General features: G+C 36.9%; 1 protein-coding gene across 10 annotated transcripts in view; it reads right to left on the reverse strand.

Annotated features, from left to right (window-relative positions):
• SOX6 (SRY-box transcription factor 6) overlaps positions 1–11,952 on the reverse strand; it is a 367,386-nt gene that overhangs the window by 231,051 nt on the left and 124,383 nt on the right. The gene's annotated exons all lie outside the window — the stretch shown is intronic.

Here is an 11,952-nt window from a genome sequence, read left to right on the forward strand (position 1 = left end):
CTCATATGCAAACACAGCTTTCGCCACAGTTTCTGCACTTAGATGAAAATATTACTGACTTCAACTCAAAATCTGAAAACACTGTCATTTAAAATTTCTAGTAAGATTAACTGCAACTGTTAAAACAATCATTTATAAACCTGAAGAAGGACAGCTTAAATATATTAGTTATTTTCCCAGGTCTTAGTAACTTTGGAATATCCTTGACACTGAAATTGCTGAGAAACTAAGGAATAAGATCTTCACCTTAATTGCTTTTTAACAATAATTGATTTCATACCATTTCTTTAAAAATGCACAAATCAGTTAACATAGGAAACCACATGAGCATTTTTCAAATTAGCAAATCATTAACTTGCTAGTACTGTTTCTACAGACAAATAAATACTGATTAAAGGGTCTGGAAATCTGAGACTAACAGTTAAATTTACAAATCTGTCACATGCTTTCATGAATATTACAGTGAAGGAAATATCAAGTGCAAAGAAAAATAATTAAGTTAATTCCAATTTAAACAGTAGTTTTTATGTAGCAGCCTGTGTTTCACATAGGATTTAACAGCTAATGCTAAATTTCTCACAATTAATGAGGGAGTTCAGATTTAGTATCCTACAGTGAAAAAGAAATTAATATAGGATCAACTAATCTAATTATGTACAGTTCAATATGAAAGTATTACAAGCTTTGAAGTGCTCTGAAACATATTAAAACACTGATACCTATTTAGAATAACTATTCTGTAAATACAGATAATCCTGCCTCTTAAACTCGATACTGGTGGGGGAAGAAAGGTTTGTGTTTTCTTTAGGGAAGCCTAAGTGTAAGTGGGAGTCTAAGATGAGTGTTGCCAATAAGCAGAACTGAGGAATTTAAACCGTGCATTACATTCTTCCTATGCTAAAGAATTTGTGTTGATGCTACAGAGAACATGCCAAGAGTTCAGCAACCGGCATTATCGTGTGTACTTCAAAAGGTTCTGCCTCATAATTGCTATGATCCAAGATAAAATAAAAGGGTTGCTTTGCCTTTTCTCATTAAAGTACTCACGTTAATGTAATCACTCATATGAAAATAGAAGTCATGCTTTGCGTAATTTGAAAACCCGACATGAAAACTGAAAGTCACAATAAAGGTTTTTTCCTTTCTTTCACCTTCTCAACAGATCTCATTCCTGTTTCAGATTGAACGAGCTTCTGTAGAAAGCAAGAGCTATGGCTGTTTCTTCACCATAAATTAATCATGACACAAAACTAGAAATGAAAATGTCTCTTAAGAATAATTTCAACTACAAACTGTACCAATGAATAATACTGCACAATCCTAATTAAACACAACTCTGCAGCTGCAAAAATAGGCTGAATCTGTCCAAAGCGACGAGTTGGCTTTAAAGGCTGGTTTGTTAGGGACTGTTTTCTTAAGGAAGGCTGGGCCCTCAGTCTTAATCAGCCAATAAATTATTTCCTGCAATTACATTAAATAGAAAATTATCTTCAAATTGGGAATGTTAATTGAAAATCAAAATTCAGACTGAAGTTTAGAAATTACATGCTGAATATAATTAGTCTAGAAAGGCTTCACCTCTGTTTCATAAACAGGCTTTTGGTGTTTCCTCAAGTGACCATTCAGCAAAGCTATCTACTGGTAATGCACTATAGGGGAAGCATTTTTTTCCTTGACATACACTAATATACTTTCCTCTTATTTGTGATGTTTTAAACACAATTCAATAAAAAAATCTCCATTCAAGTGCTGTTAAGTTGATTACATAGAGAAAAGGGACTTTGTTAACACTAAAAAAAAAAAAAAAAAAAAAAGTCCCACTGACTAATAATCTCAAGCCTTGCCCAGCAACCTTTCTCTGTCCTGGAGTAAGAGAACAGACCAAGGGTAGGGTCCAAGGGCTTCCTAGCTCCACCTACCACTTTTTCCCACTGCTGCATTATGGACAGACCCCTTCCATGCTGCACTTTAGTCATTTACCTCTAGTCTTGGAACCTGGAAGGGAAGACAGGCTCAGACAAGCCTCCCAGGCACTTGCTCTTCTCGTGGCATAATTTTTAGGGGTGTGTTTCACTTCTATTTTCTCCAAAGCTTTGTCAAAACAACTAGATTTAACAGGAACTTTTTGGTTGTTAGATTTAAAACTTTGGGTTTAAAGGGACAGATTAAGCCTGTTAGATTAAGCCCTCCACATTCCTTTCCCAGCACAATCATGAACTCAGTGAATATACTTCATTTGTATGTGGCTTCTGAGGATATCCAGTTATGCCTGGGTTTGCAATCAGGAAAGTAGAGCATATTTAAACTCTGCAGATGAGTGTTATCCAGCAGTTTGGGAGAATTCTGAACACATGATTCCATCAGGTCAAAAGGCAGAGTTCAGTCAACAACTCCAAGGTCTCGTTTAATTTGAGCGGAGAAGACTCTGGCCCAGTTGAGTAGTTTATGTTTATGATAAAATTAAGCCGTAGAGCAGCATGTTGTGTTAAAATATTTCAATGTTAAAATATGAGTATGAATAGCAGTCAAATTTTAAGCCATAACAACTTCCCAATTTTATGTTTAAAATATTCAAAATGCGTTTGTTAAAATCCCTGCTGAGAGGGGGAAAAAATTTCAATATTCATAATAAATAAGGCTTGTAAAAGGTATCAGAAATTTACTAATTTCCGTTATATTTTTTTTCCCTGCTATTATCAATTAAACACGCTGGAATTATTTTTAAAAAAAAGTTTCTGATAAAAAATATCTCCCTAGTTATAACCCCTGCAAACAGGGGTTTATAATGGAAGTGCTGACACAACCCTAACTACAGCAGCGCAAATGGTGCCGCTATAATACACAAAATCAAGTTCTATTATTCTAAACTATCCTCGCTCGGGGGGTTTTCTTTACTGTGCTCCCAGACAAACTGCTGAAGCATGAAAAATTTAAATGCAATCAAGTGGGTCCAATTCTACTTTACTAGAACAAGTGTCTACAGTGGTACAATCTTAAAAGAAGATGCAACAGATTTGTTTGGTGCTTTTCTTTCTTTTTTCTTTTTTAGCTGTTTATTTATAATACTGTGCAGTAGAGATAAAATAAGAGAGGAAATTACACTCACATTATATCAGTATATTGATTACACAGCACACAATCAAAAAGAAAACTACATTGTGAAATTGTTGCTTTGGTTAAATTGACAGATTAGCTGAACGCAGCAATCAGTAAAGGTGGAAAATACATCTAATGGGTATGAGAAAAGGTTGAAAAAGGCCCTAATTAAGTGAAGTCATATCACCTACTCAAGTTTGAGAATTTAAAAAATCTTGATCCATGTTTTCCAGCACTAGAATAAATTCTACCTCATTTTGAACTTCAGACATAAACAAAATGTGATCATCTATCAAAAGATCAGTAAAGATGAGGGATTGGACCCCAACTTCAGTCAGCCTCAATACCGAGGTAGCAAAGCTAAAATTGAACTGCTAGGGTTTGGGTTTTTTTACCTACAAAAAGCTAAACACAGTCCCAAACAGCTTCATTTTCTATAGATATGATGTGAATTTTTATCTTAAACCAGAGAAAAAATTCTCTCTGCCCTAAAGACTGCCAGTCAGATTCACAAAACATTGGTTTTCCTTTCTTCCTACACCCAGTGCATCTCATACCTTTCTAGATGCAAATATTAATACTTTTTTTTTGTCTAAGGTTTTTCTACAGCCTCAAAAGCTTCAAAAAGTTCCTATCCCCTTTTTCAAAACAATTAGCTGATAGTCCTGACATGAAAGGTTTCTAAATCCTGAAAAATCTTCCATCCCTGTTGACCGCTCGAATGATTAAATGTTACAGTAGAAATTAAGGCAAGACCTGGAGCTTCAGCTGCAAAACATTTCAGAAGCAAGCCATGAAGTATAACAACAGAGAACAACAATGCAACGGACCAGACACTGCTCCAAACACATACAAACTAGTCATAACAACGAGATATATGACAAAGCAGACTTATAGTTGGCCAGGGACTCTCGCTTCTGCTCTGCTCCTCCCTCACAAAGCATTCATAAACCTAAAGGCATGTCTACACTGCAGCCACATAAATGACTGCTTTGTAATGCTCAGATATCCAAACTAATTTTAAACAAGATTGCTTCTGATAGCTCTCCAACTACAGTAGCGTGGCGCTCAGATGGACTAATTCATCCTTCTTTAGTGACTGCAGCAGAGACATAACCCAGGTCTACAGCTCCAACAGTAGATTGGAATCAGATTAGATTAGAAATATATTCACTTACAGAGCTTTTATGAACAGTCTCCATTCCTTTTCCCCAAAGTGCCAGATTAAAGTACTTAAGTGCATGATTAACTGTAAGCATGCAAGTAGTCCACTAATTTCGAATTGGACTACTAGGTTTCAAAAAGTTAAGCACATGTCTAAGTGCTTTGGTGACTCCAGAACTAAATAAATTAAAAGAAACCATTTTTAGAAGTACTCATAACCTTTTAAGCATTTCCTTGTAAACTTTTATGCCAATCTGGTGCTCAGAAGTAAAAAAAATCAACCACAGCATCTTATCCCTTCCCACATTTTAAGATGTGGATACTCCTCTCATAATGTTAAACATGGTTACAAGACCCTCCCTCACAAATCATCACTTAGCTTTGGGGTACATTAGATGCATTATAGTTTAGATAGACTTCAAGAAAAATGAATGTGCTTTGGCAGAAACCAAAAAAATTTGCAGTTCTGCCATTTAAAACAATGTTGTGTACGCAGAACCCAGTAACGTAACTCACTGTAAAGCTAATGCTGTAATTTTTGTGCCATTGTAGAATAAAAAACCGTTTCCTAAAATTATGAAATCTCATTCTCTTTTCAAGGAGAATTAGAAACACAATTGAACAGTTAGTAAAAGATTTTGTTCTCCTGGGGCCCCACACCCCAACATAAATCCCTGTGCACTAAGCCCGAATAGCTTGAGAAGGCTGCAATGGGAGAGAATCTCTCTGTTTCTGTTCCTGGCTCTGAGTCACAGCAAGGCCTCAGGCCAATCAACTCAACTCCCTCAAGCTCTTCCTTGGCTTCATTTTGCAGGAATTCTACATGAATTAGTTACATATAGATCATAAACAGCATTGCAAGATTAGAAGGTTTATGGTAATCGCAGGAACCACCTTGGAAATAAAAGGGCGGGAGGGGGAGTGGAAGCAAATGTGATTCAAGAAATGACAGCTATAATGTTAACTGAGCACCCAAATCTCTGGCTGAAATAAGCATCAAGCTAAGCAATACACCCACGGCTTCCAAGATACACACTCAGCTATTCTTGCATTTGTTTTTCCAGTCCAGGAAAATTACACTTCTGCTAATAGATACAAATCCAAATCACAAAGTTTGACTTCAAATTCAGACTTCCTCAAAGCTCAGAGGGTTGGGAATAACTTTTATGGTGTTTCTTCTCATTTTGAAAAAAAAAATTAGAAAAAAACCCATCAGTTCCTTGGAACGTTTAAAAAAGTCATTTTCTTATGTTCTGCCACTAGAGTGACCTTCCCAGTCATGCAGCCACAGTGAAGTATTAGGGTTAAGGAATTTAACCTCTTGTCTATTCACTTAGCTGTTGAAATCAAAATGGATGCAGCAAAACAGCCTCACAACCCCTCTGGACTTTTCAGTGAAAATCCAAAGTGTCTGCTTGGATTCATAAATGCCAAAATTACAACCTATCTTTCTAGCAGGCTAAATACTCCATTCCTTTTATCCACTACCAGAAGCTTTCATTGAAAATGCCCAAGGTGAATGAACCCACATAGAAGGCAGCAAAAGAGCAGTGAAAGAATAGTCATTTAGCACCTGGGATGTGCTCATCTTCAGTCACTGTAGTTAATATTTTCTATAGTTTATATTTAGCTGACAATATTGCTGTCACTTTATTTAAACAGCTTGAGACTGTTCTTTGGACTGGAGCTCATATGCCCTGGAATGCTTTGACTCATGAATTGTTTCTCCTGATAATGTTACATCACGTAACCACCTCTGTTTAATTGGTTGGTATTAGCTTCTCAGTGATGGCTGCCTTTAAAGTCCTGTGACCGAGCCATGTGTCTCTGGATATCCAATTTCTTACTGTTGGAAAAAGAAAAAAAAGCAATACTGACTTCCAGCTATCTTTATCAATAATTATGGGAACAAGAGTCAGCGTGCCAAGAATTTATCCATCAGCAACTTATTAGGATTTTTTTTCTAGGCAGCAAGAGAATATACAATATAAATAAAAATAATCCTTAACAATAAAATTAAAAAACAAAGCTTGCTATAAATAAGCATTAATCCACATATTTTTATGGATCAGAATGACTTAATTGTTTATCTGGATGGTTTTATAAGTGATTTTGATAAAAGATGCCTAAAAATACTATGAAAAACTTATTTTAGGAAGTTTGAGACTTTACACAGAAGACAAAAATACTCTTTTTCTGGTCCCTTATAAAGCCAGTTAAAGAAGTTGTTCTAATAACTAAAAATTTTAAACTTGTCAAGCATAAGTTCCTGAAAGATTCATGAAATCCTTTCAATGCTCCACGAGAAACATGCTCCAATTGTAAGATACAGTATTCTTATATTATTTCCTTCCTATGGCACATTTACAGGAGCTGGCTAAGATTCCATGTAATGAGTTAAACAGTTAATTTTCAATCCTACAGGTGTGAAAGGTCACATGCCATCTCTCTGCATTTCAGAACAGAAATATCAATACTGCCAGAATTCTCTCCCTTCCTCCCATGTTCTACTCCCTCCTTTCCATATTTTTGGTTCTCATTTCTAAGTCAAATCAAACAGCCCAGCAGACAGAGAAATGAAATACCAGTTCCAGGCTCACCTGTAGCCTGTTGCACTAAAGCACCAAATTAGTGCCTCCATGTAACACAAAACAATGGCTCTGCAGCTCAGTTACAGATTTGTCTTTAATAAAAAACCTCACTCTACAAGCCTAAAAATATTTCTAGCAGGCAAAACATTTCTGATTCAGTAGAGGTTATGCAAATATCAAAGAACTTAAATATAGGTGCCAAACCACATTGCCAAGAGCTCTAGTATTGTGAGGTACTGTTACCTGACAGCTCAGTGAATATAAAATTGCTTGTTTCTCCTACTGAAGACAATCAAATTGTCACCTTCCATTGTAATAATACACAACTTGAGATCAGCAAAGTGCCAACACAGTTACCAGGAAGAAACGAAATGTAACAAAAATATCAGATCTAAAATTCTCTAAAGGGTAAACACTTCCATCTGGCTATTCACACACACACACAAGAAGAAAAAAAAAAGATGAGAGATTCAGATGAGAGACTTTTATTCTCACTATCAAATATCCTAGTTTATTTAGCAATCAGATTTATTTGTAAAATAGAGAAAAACAGCTAAGGAAGGTGATTCATGAAACACTAAAAACAAACACAAGTCAGAACTGTTCTGGGATTTTACTCGTGCACATTTAAAGTACTGCAAGGGTCAGCAGAATTGCTGGGGACAAGCACATGTATCTGCATTGTTACTACTATAAATTCATGTATGTGAGGTTTCATAAAAATTAATTCTAACTGGCACATGGCGTACTTTGGCATAAGCTACACATGACGTGCCACTTTTATTTGTTTATTTAAATGACTTCATTCTAAGAACTGAAAATGAAGTTTGAACTGCAGTCTGCCTCAGAACTGGGATTTTCAGGATATTAAAAACCTGAGGAAAACCTTTGAAGGAGGTAATCTGAATACATGAAAAATATCATTTTCACCATATATTTCTTCAGGTTATTCAGCAAGTGGCCTACATATTCAGGAGTGAAATTTGCATTTTGGTGATGCAGAGATCTAATAACCAGAAATTGTTTTATATCTACAGTAGCTCTGGGCATCCTACAAACTACAAAAGAGTGTCCTAGGTAGGATATATACATGGAAAACGATTTTTGTCTGGTTCACAGAAATGAAATGAAACTTAAACCAGTCTTGAAAAAATTGCACTGTAGGGTGATATCATGTGTTGACATGTTTTCTGTGTTGATATTGCATTCGCTACTAACACACACACACAAAGTTCCTGTGCATTTCTTGATGCAAATGCATCATCTTCACATACTCTTTAAAGTTTCCACAGCTATGGGCAAGTTAGGAAAGAAAAGAGCAAACCCTCCAAGGCCAAGAACCAGTCTTTGACATCAGCTTTTGTCTGAAGGACTATTAAGGAATGGCAGTTATGGTCAAGGAGCTTTTTTCCACCCTGCACAGCTGCGCCAGAGCCAGATATAATCCTAACCCTTTGGATAAAGCAGGCACAAGGACTACTTAAACACTTTGTTAGCCTTGCAGAAGAGGATAAGATGCAGCTCTACATATCCAGCCGGGAATTCCTGCTGTGCCTTGTCTCAGGTGCTGCATCCACAGGAGCTCAGGTGCAACAATGAAAAGCTGGATTTTCCAACTGCAGCCTGCTCCCAGGCTTTGGCCTTGGATGGTTGCTCTTGTGCATGGCACTGAGTCACACAACACAGCACCAGTGGGAACAGAGGAAGAAAGGAAGGTAGCAAAAACCCAAAACTATTTTAAAGGCCCAAGTATTTTCATCAGATAAAATATAACTAGAAACAATGCCCATTTTTCTGCAACTTTGGGAAGTTCTGATTTTTGTTCAGGTTCCTTACAAGCAGGCTTTTAGAAGGCAGCATTGTGTACAATATTGCTTTGTTTTGAACTAAGGTCTAGACAATATGATCATTACCTGTGTGCACAATGGGAACCCTAAACTGTATTTACAGACACTGCAGAAACCACCTCATTCACCAGTAAGCTGCAGCTAGTACTGGGAGAAAAGAGAGGGTAGCCTGAAGCAGAATTCTGTTCAGAAAAAGATTACATGCTAAATCTACCCAAGACATATTTGAGAAATATCCTTATTTGATGGGCAGTGTGGCCAAGAACAAGTGTGGTAACATCTCTCTCCCCTCAAACTCTCCACTTCTTGGGCTGTGCAACAGCCTGGGACCCTTTTTTTTAATTACCTTCACGACAAAAATATGAAGAAAAAAGATAAATAATTACAACACTCTAAGAATTCAAATAAAGTAAAACAAAACATTTTCTCCTCTATTAATTAAGGTAATCAGCTGCTATTAAGTGGAAACAATTTAAAGTTCAACTTATTGAGACTTTGGAGCTCCTATCGTTTCACAAGCTCCATAGGTGGAATATCTACCAATTTTAAGTGCCTTTAAAAAAAGCCTGAAATAATAAGATATTTTATTCAAAGTCTCAGCATGACACACTTAACATCAAGTATTTTAACTGTTGTTTAGTTAAAAAAATAAGTTGTTTAATACTAACCAGATTCCCAAAGAAAGGTTTGTATTTTTTGAAGAATTCACTGAGGTATCTGGACTAGAAAGTAAAAAGAATCAGTGAACATCAAAAAGTAATCGTCACAGGTGAAACCTACACCACTTCACTATTCAGCTTGCAGAGATCAAGCAGCAGCAATCTCTGCATGCAGCACTCTGAAACTGCAGCAATTGCAAAACAAACTACAAACTCTCCCTGTCTTTTGGTTTCAGTTCTGTAATGCACCACAAAATTGCTAAAAGGAGATAATCTGCAATAACTGAGGATCCTTGACTGTCCCGCTTCCATGGAAGGTTGTAGAATACAGTGTCTGCTCTCTAACAAGGAGAAGGAAACATGCATATCAAAATAAATCATAAGGGTAAAGGTGAAGAGCTCCCAGGCTCTGCATTGCTCCACATTTCTGAGTGCTCAAAGTTCAGTGTCAGTAATTTTAAATGTGTTAAAGAACATAATGAAGAATAACTATCAGAATACGAAAGAGAACACAAGGCAGTACACAAACCAAAAGCTCAGATGAAGCTGTTTCCAAATAACTAGAAAGTGAGAAGACCAAAGGTCTAAAATGCAGACTTAAAATATTGTCAGTGATTTTAAATATTCTTACCATTACCCTGCACATCCAGTTAGATGAATCACCCTGCAAGTGATTTTAGCTAAAATGCTGAGATATTTTTTTATAACTTGTAATGCAGTATGTTTACCATTGAAATATACAGCGCGTTATTGTGGTTTTCATCTCTGACCTCTTTTTTCCTATATATTAAGGATAAAACATACAATCTGCATTTGTAAGGAAGTCTTGTCTTCTTAAACAGTGTCTTTTTTTTGCTCAGGGCTATATTTTGTAACCATTTCCCACTTAGGTTTATTGGTAATAATTTATAATAGACAAGCAAACAGTGTATAACGTGTGCAGACTATTACCTCTAAACCCAGATTTGAACCGTTTAGTTTTCTCATGAACATTTGTTGAGGGCTCTGTTAACAATTTCAATAGCAGTGCCATACAGAACATGATATATACATTACTTACACAAAGATTTGCAGGCAGGTTTAGTTGGTGCAGCTATCCTCACTACCACGAACCATAAGCAAGACAGTCCATTGCCTGTGGTTCTAACCCAAACATGTATAGAACTGAAAAGAAATGTAACTTTTAATCTAGCAATTATGACACAGATGCAGAATCCTTACAGACTTCTGAGAAGGGGTTGGATCCTCAGATGCTGTAAATCAGAGCAGTTGTACTGAGGTTCACTCAATCCTATTTATTCATCTAAAGATATATCCTTATACAACTTTTCTTGACATTGAAAATTTATGTTGGGTCTTTTTGCAATATGGAATTTCTGTGTTTTCCATGAAAAACTGATTACCAATATTAGCAAGAATCATATGACACCATAATATTCCTCCAAATACTCGTGAGAGAAATGTAAAAAATAGTAAGGTAGATTATGAATAGTAGCAGACTGTACCCATTGCTCTCAGTATTTTTAAAGCGTATTCCTCTTGAACTGATTCAAAATAACAAGATCTCTTCACTTACACATACAAGCACTTTCAGAAAAAAAAATTACTTCTCCAACTGGCATAAGAGCTTATAACAGATAATAATTTGGGGAGGAATTAAACACAAACTACTGAAATAAAAATAATTTCTATTTTAATTTGAACATGAATTCTTAGGCTGCTACTTGTCAAAGCACTGTAGTCCAGCAGCTCCTGTGGAGCAAGGTCATGAAAGAGACGGGGTTCATCCAAATGCGTAAGACCCCCAGGACAGCAGGCACAGGCTCTGTGAGTGAGGCCACTTCAGTCCCCAGCACACAGCCACTCTGGCAGCCTCCCCATGGCATTAGCACCATGCAGAGCAGGGCTGAGGTGACAGGACCAGGGCAGCTGCCCATCAGCCCCACAGGGGGCATACACTTGGGCAGACGAAAATAAAGTGTGAAAAGGGAGACAGCAAAGACCCTTTCAGTTTCTTTCTACTGCATCATTTTTGGTCATTGAGGTTCTGGAAGCTGATTCAGGCAGGGAAAAGCCCTACCTGGGCAGAAACTGGAGCTCACAGAGAGGCAGAGGGCCACCCTAGAAGGAGATAGGTTTGGGGTGAGCCCTCTCATCTTTTCAGTAGGGGGTCAATCTGCAAGAGAAGGCACTTTTACAAAGAGGTTCTCTTACTCTGAGACTGTACCCTGGTTGTTTTTTCACAGAAGGTAATGAAGCAGTCTAATATTTGGCAATCAGCACAACTTCTCATGTTCCAGAAATCTCAAAATATCTTCACCTTTACTAAGCAACTCTCTCAGCACTCTCACTTTTACAAAAGAAACTGAGACACAGAGAGTTTAATGAATTAACCCAAGGAAACAAAGGAAATCAAAAGTACACAGAACTGGACTAACAGCTCTTTCCAGGTCCCTATGAAAGGCATAACTTGCAGCAAAAGATGAGTCTCAAATCAGGCTCATAATATGTTCACAACCCAACAACTCTCTTCTCACTAGCAGACAAAGAGGTCTTTCCTTACAATCATTTATTTCAATGAATAGACGTGCAGAG

The sequence above is a fragment of the Prinia subflava genome, chromosome 5 (assembly GCF_021018805.1).
Source record: "Prinia subflava isolate CZ2003 ecotype Zambia chromosome 5, Cam_Psub_1.2, whole genome shotgun sequence".
In the NCBI taxonomy this organism is placed as follows: domain Eukaryota; kingdom Metazoa; phylum Chordata; class Aves; order Passeriformes; family Cisticolidae; genus Prinia; species Prinia subflava.